The following is a 7,566-nucleotide window of genomic DNA, read 5'->3' as shown; positions in this document are numbered from 1 at the left end:
CTGCACCAGTTTACATTCCCACCAACAGTGTGGGATGGTTCCTGTTTCTCCACATCCTCGCCAGCATCTATAGTCTCTTGATTTGTAAGACCCCAGGGAATCTAGTCCATTCTGGGGAATGGGGGCAGGATAGGTGTCATTTCCATCTTTTCCTCTATGTCTTCACATCTACTGAAAGGGCTTCTTTTATTTATATGGTATTTTTAAAACGATAGATTATAAGTAAATTTAGTCCTCACAGGTCATGCTATAAAAGGTGGTACCAGCAGTAGCATATCACCCTCCAGTGTACATTTTAAGTAATGTCACATTATTGGATGATTTTAGTGTAACCCTTGCGAAATTCAAAGGGAATGAGTGATGCTTTCCTCCACGAATCTCTGGAAAAGAACTCCAGTAGTTGGAATGCTTTTATCTACAATAAGTGTAAATTTTATTTTAATTCCAGTGTAGTGTAATGTTATATTAGTTTCAGGTGTACAATATAGTTATTCATCAGTTCTCTATATTATTCAGTGATCATCATGATATGTGTACTCTTACTCCATTTTACCTATTTCACCCATCCCTCCCCCAGGTCCCCTCTGTAACCATCTATTTTTTCTCCATAGTTAAGAGTCTGCTTCTTGGTTTGTCTCTTTCAATTTTTTTCTTTAGCTCATTTGTTTTGTTTCTTAAATCCCACATACGTGTGAAATCATATGGTATTTGTCTTTCTCTGACTTATTTCACATAGCATTATACTCTCTAGCTCCATCTATGTCCTTGCAAATGGCAAGATATTAATTTTTATTGCTGAATAATATTCTGCTGTATATATACCACCTCTATATTCTTTCATATATTGATGGGAACTTGAGCAGCTTCCATAATTTGACTATTGTAAATAAGGCTAAAATAAACATAGTGGTGCATGTACCCTTTCGAATTAGTGTTTTTGGACTGTTTGGGTAAATACTCTGTAGTGTAAATACTAGATCATATGGAGGTTCTATTTTTAATTTTTAGAGAAACTTCCAAACTGATTTCCATAGTGCTGTTCCAGTTTCCATTCCCATCAACAGGGTACAGGGATTCCTTTTTCTCCACATCCTCACCAACATTTCATTCTTAGGTTTTTTATTTTACCCATTCTAACAGGTGTTAGGACATATGTCATTGTAGTTTTAACTTGTACTTCCCTGATGATGAGTGATATTGAGCATCTTTCCATATGTTTATTTAGCTATCTGAATGTCTTCTTTGGAAAATGGTTTGTTTATGTCTTCTGCTTATTTTTTAAACTGGCTTATTTGGTTTAGTGGTATTCAGTTGTATAAGTTCTTCATATGTCTTGGACACTAACCCTTTATGGGATATGTCATTTGCAAATGTCTTCTCCCATTCCATAAATTACCTTGTAGTTTTGTCAATTGTTTCTTTTGCTTTGCAGAAGCTTTTTATTTTAATGTAGTCCCAATAGTTTATTTTTGCTTTTGCTTCCCTTGCCTCAAGAGACATATCTAGAAAAATGTTGCTACATCCAATGTCAGAAAAACTAGTGACTGTACTCTTTTCTAGAATTGTTATGGTTTCGTGTCTCACATTTAGGTCCTTAATCCATTTTGAGTGTATTTTGTGTGGTTCAGTTTCCCACTTTCTTACATCATACACAAACATAAATTCACAATGGAAGAATGACCTAAATGTGAAACAAGAGACTATCAGAATCCTAGAGGAGAACACAGGCAGCAACCTCTTTGACTTCGGCTCCAGCAACTTCATAGTAGACACTTCACCAAAGCCAAGCAAACATGAACTGTTGGGACCTCATCAAGATAAAAAAACTTCTGCACAGCAAAGGAAACAATCAACAAAACTAAAAGGCAGCTTACAGAATGGGATGAGAAGAGATATTTGCAAATGGTATATCTGATAAAGGATTAGTATCCAAAACTTATAAAGAACTTTAGAGATTGCATGAAATCAGTAGTTTGCTTTGGGTAGTATGGAAATTTTAATGAAGTTTGCTCTTCTAATCCATGAGCATGGAATATCTTTCCATTTATGTCACTTTCAATTTCTTTCATCACTGTTTTATAGTTTTTAGAGTGCTGGACTTTCACTTTCTTAGTTTATTCCTAGATACTTTATCATTTTTAGTGCAATTGTAAATGGTATTATTTTCTTAATTTCTCTTTCTACTGCTTCATTATTAGTATATAGAAATGCAGTGGATTTCATTTTTTAAGTTTATTTATTTACTTTTGGAGAGAGAGAGAGAGAGAGAGAGAGAGAGAGAGAGAGAGCGAGCGCACAGGGAATGGGCAGAGAGAGAGCGTGAAAGAGAATCCCAAGCAGGCCCTGCACTGTCAGCAAAGAGCCCAACACAGGGCTCAAACTCATGACCATGACCTGAGCAGAAATCAAGAGTTGGACGCTTAACTGACATAGCCACCCAGGCGCTCTGAAATGCAATGGATTTCTGTACATTAATATTGTATCCTACCACTTTACTGAATTCATTTATAAGTTCTAGTAGTTTTTTGTGGAGTCCTTAGGATTTTCTATACATAGTATCATGCACCATAGAGTGTGATGTTACCTGTGGGTTTTCTATATTTGCCCTTATTATGTTGAGGTGTGGTCTAAGCTTCAACTTTAGCAAGGCCAATATAATCAAATCTGCAGGCTTTCTGATTTAGGTGGATTTGGGATTGGATTTCACTGCTCATCTGAAAGTTGTTTGACATTGGGATTGATTTAGAACTACTCTTAGCCTGTTATATCCTCTGCATAGTTGTATAAAATTCACCAAAGCTCTCATTCAGATATTCAAGAAGTGTTTATTAAATATTCTTTATGTGCCAGGCACTGTCATGTGTTCTAGTAATAAAAAGGAGTAAACACATTTCCTGGCCTCTGGAAGGTCACAGTGGTAAGATAGATAAGTAACCACTGAGTACAGCACAATGGGATTAGGGCTTTGATGTGGATATTATAGCCTGTCACTAGCAGATGTAGTAAGAGAAGCTATTGCTGTTCATGTTCTTTCAATACTTCTGGTAATAAAGTTATACACCACGACAAGTCCTTCAGCCTGCCTCTTGAATTGCCTGTGTGTAAAATTTAACATGGAAGGGAGTGAGGAATTATATCTGGCTCGGATCCATCCAAGTGTAGCTCAAAAACTCAAATAACGGCAAAAGTCACAGTGGAGCAAAACATGCTTTCCTCCGAGATCACCATCAATGTTGGAATATAAGTAGTTTCATAGACTTCTAGGATGCAAGAAAAGCACTGCAAGATAAAGAATAAAGAATCTCTATGATAAGCATCATTGCTTTAGAGCAGAAGAAGCTGAAACCTGGTTCAGAAAGAATGGCACAAGAAATTGGATGGAGTGCCACTCTGGAGTGGACATGGTTTCCAGGTCACAGGGATGACTCAGACAAGGCACCTGCACTTGGGAACTCACAGTCTAATAAGGGAGAATCATAAACAGATTATCTCAATGATTATTTTCTTTCCCAGCTACTCTGTGAGGTATTTATCAACACCTGCCCCTCTGTCATCTACAGATGAGGGACCAGGCTGAAAGGTGTAGGGTAACTTGAGTAGTAAGTGATGGAGCTGGGATTTGTTAGGTTTATCTCCAAAGCCAGATCTTCATACACTCATGACAACATTTCACTTCTATTATACTTGCTGAGATATACTTGTTCTTCCTGAAGATGCATGCATTATGTTTCCAATAGGATTCACATACAGAAAACCTAGGCATCCATCGTGGGGGAGTATCCCTGTAGAGTGCTAGATCAAATCTCAAAATTGCTGCTCAGAAGCCAAAAGGCCTTTGGGTCAACAACTTCATTTTATAGTCAAGGAGAAGGCAGCAAGAAAAGTGACAGCAGAATCAGGGGCATGTCCTTTTAAGTGCTGAACTAAAAACTGATGGCATTGTTATAGCTGGGAGCCTGGAATAATGTAAACTGCATGCAGCAGTGGAGTCAGACTGATCTAGTGATAAAAACTAACCACACCACTATTTAACTCTCTCTCTCTCTCTCTCTCTCTCTCTGACCAAGTTAAGCCTTTTTATTTACAGCCTAATCACATTCATACATCCTCTGCATGGTGTTTAAAGAGGCCTTCCTTTGGTTTTCTAGGGCCTCTTCTTCTTATCCCTGTCACAGCCCTCACCATAAGGTTTGGTAATGACATTTCTGTATAACTGTCTTCCTCTATAACAGAAGTATTTGTAGCCTTGGCTTGGTTTCCCTCCATTTCCAGAAAGCCTGGTTGTGGCACACACAGGTATTCAGTGAATGTTTATTGTATGACTGATCCTTCAGTAAAGGATAGCTTTTATGCCACCAGTGAATTAAAACTTCCTTTCACTTAGAATAGGTGATGGTTTTCATCATCACCCTGTGTTTAGACTCCTTTTGACTTTCTTGCTTCTTATGAATCTTTCCCAGCTTGTTATTATTATATCCACTGATCTGATGATAAGTGTGAATGTATGTTACATAACTTACTGAAACTTTTCCAAATACAAACTATGTGATAAACACTGAAACTTCAATAAATTCTCCTTGGGTGAGTAAACTGTTGAATTAATATAAGCTCCCCAACTGTATTATTCTGTGTTAGAGTTTACATCCATAGATAGAATTTTGACAGAATTGAATCCTGACAGATTTAAATTCACAAACCCAGTGATTAGTGAAGCCATCATTATAAGTGAACATTTTCACACTCATGAGATGAGTCTTCTGGTTTTCCTTCTATTCTTTTGGCCACTCCTTTTCAATCTGTTCAAATTAATCTTTTAAAATTTTTAATGTTTTATTTATTTTTGAAAGCAATAGAGACAGAATGAGTGGGGGATGGGCATAGAGAGAGGGAGACACAGAATCCAAAACAGGCCCCAGGCTCTGAGCTGTCAGCACAGCTCCCGACACGGGGCTCCAACTCACAGACGGTGAGATCATGACCTGAGCCGAAGTTAAACGCCCAACCGACTGAGCCACCCAGGTGCCCCAATCTTTTTCTTCTTGGTATCTTTCTTCTTTAGGTGTCAGGTGAAAAAATTCAAATTCATCTCCTAGAGTCTCATTTTTATGCTGTCCCATGTATGCATCGTCTTTACCCACTAGACTGTAGGAAATCCAGACTGAAATTGAGTAAGCATCATCAAGTGTTGAGACCTCTCTTTCTGTCTGGAATTAGCAAAGTAGGTACCATAATTTTTGGCTGCTGTGTATTAGATGTTTAGTACAGTTTTCTATTGTGCTATGGGGTATTAAGGGGGAGGGGAATTTTGGCTCATTTCTCAGTGTCATGCCTCACTGCAGCACGCATAATCCACACCACAGGACATAACCTGGGTTAGCATCTTTCAGAACTCACTTTTTCAGAACCACTACTTTTAAGATGGTTGACAATTCTGGATCCCACTGTGCTCTTTTTGTTTAATGTTTTCAGTAAAACTGAAAGACTTTTTAGATTGTAGCAAAATGCTCAAAACACCCAATGAGGTTAAGTATGGCTATTTTTTTTCTTCTTGAAATGTGCTCATACTTTCTGCCTTGGAGGGACAGGGAAATTTGAACACTTTCTGAGAGGAAAAAACCATTGTTGTTTATAATGTCCTGCTATCATTTAAAAACTGTCCTGAGGAGGTCTTTTATTTAAAGAAATTATTTCTGATAGAAAAGAAAAAACACAAATTGGAGGCTTGGAGTTGGGTCTGAGGAAACAGATGACAGAGGGGAAGGAAGATGAGGAAACTTCTATTCTTGGGGAATCAAGAAGTCTGATAAGGGATGGAGGATTTATCTTTTTTAATGTTTTTATTTATTTATTTTTTAAATAATAGTTTATTGGTTTCCATATAACAGCCAGTGATCTCCCCACAAGTGCCTTCCTCCATAACCATCACCCTGTTCCCCCTTCCCCCTCCCCCTTCAGCCCTCGGTTCATTTTCAGTATTCAAGAGTCTCTCATGATTTGCGTCCCTCTCTCTCCCCAACTCTCTCTCCCCCTTCCCCTCCCTATGGTCCTCTGTTAGGTTTCTCCTGTTCTCCTGTTAGACCTAGGAGTGCAAACATATGGTATCTGTCCTTCTCTGCCTGACTTATTTCGTTTAGCATGACACTCTCGAGGTAGGGATTGAGGATTTAGAAAGAGGGGGGAAACCTGGGTAATTGTCAATAGGGAAGGAAAACTGGGGGGAAGATTAGAGATATTTAGAGGAAATTTTATGAAAAATTTCCAAAGAGTATGTAATGTCAGTGTTCTTCCATATCATCCTACAAAGGCCTTTCTATGGCTGTGATATTCTACATGTTTATTGCCAAATAAGTATTTAAGTTTTAATATCCAGGTAGCACTAAAGTGTTTGTGGATGTCACCATTTATCTGTATTCCATACTTTTGGAAGCTCTTATTTTCGGAAAAGAGAAAGGGCTTTGAAGTTAGACAGGGCTGGGTTAGAAAGTTACATATGAAGGTGGTGAAAAAGGTGAGCAAACAGTTTACAATATTGTGTATAATTAGCCATTTTGCATTTCACAGTCTGAGATAATCCCTCAGTCCTGAACTATGGTGTCCTTTACATAGAGTTGCTGAATACAGCATTTTATTCCATGAAGAACATTCACACTATTCCTGTGCTAACCAAACATCAGTGTGGTGGGAAATGTGCCAGGATCCCTGGGGTTCTCAGGCATTGCATGGGGAATATAAGGCTGGTGCAGGATTATTGACATTCTATCTTATTTCTTTTTGTCCACACACCTAAGTACTAGCCTGATTGTACATTTAGGAACTTTGTGCTATGAGGGCTTATAATAATGGGCTGTAAATGATTCACTTTTACTCTCAGTATACCATAGCAGATGAAATCAGCAGTGGAGTAGTGACCTCCAGTGGATATTCGAGGAAATTGTACAATCCTGGATTGTTTGGGAAGCCAGAATGTTAGCAGACCCCTTTTCAGTATGTCTAAAATACAATGGAGTACTACATGGCCATGAGAAAGAAGAAATCTGGCCATTGGTAGCAAAGTGGATGGACCTCGAGGGTGTCATGCTAAGCGAAATAAGTCAGGCGGAGAAGGACAGATACTATGTGTTTGCACTCATAGGTCTAACAGGAGAAACCTAACAGAGGACCATAGGGAGGGGAAGGGGGAAAGAGAGTTGGGGAGAAAGAGGGACGCAAATCATGAGAGACTCTTGAATACTGAAAATGAACCGAGGGCTGAAGGGGGAGGGGGAGGGGGTAACTGGGTGATGGTTATGGAGGAAGGCAGTTGTGGGGAGATCACTGGTGTTATATGGAAACCAACTTGACAGTAAACTATTATAAATTTTTTAAAAATGAAAGGATTCTCTGAAGTCAGCAGATAGCTGCTGTCTCTCTCCAGAGGGTCCAAGAAACCAGGCTTCTGACATCAAAAGATACTTCAGTTAACATGCCTTCCTCTGCAGTAAGAGTTCCTAGCATCAAGTCTAGGCACAGTGGCATCCAGCAGAAAGAGAAGACTGCCCTCTACTGTACTTCTCTCTTGAGGAGCAA

The sequence above is a fragment of the Suricata suricatta genome, chromosome X (assembly GCF_006229205.1).
Source record: "Suricata suricatta isolate VVHF042 chromosome X, meerkat_22Aug2017_6uvM2_HiC, whole genome shotgun sequence".
In the NCBI taxonomy this organism is placed as follows: domain Eukaryota; kingdom Metazoa; phylum Chordata; class Mammalia; order Carnivora; family Herpestidae; genus Suricata; species Suricata suricatta.
This window is presented reverse-complemented; position numbering follows the sequence as displayed.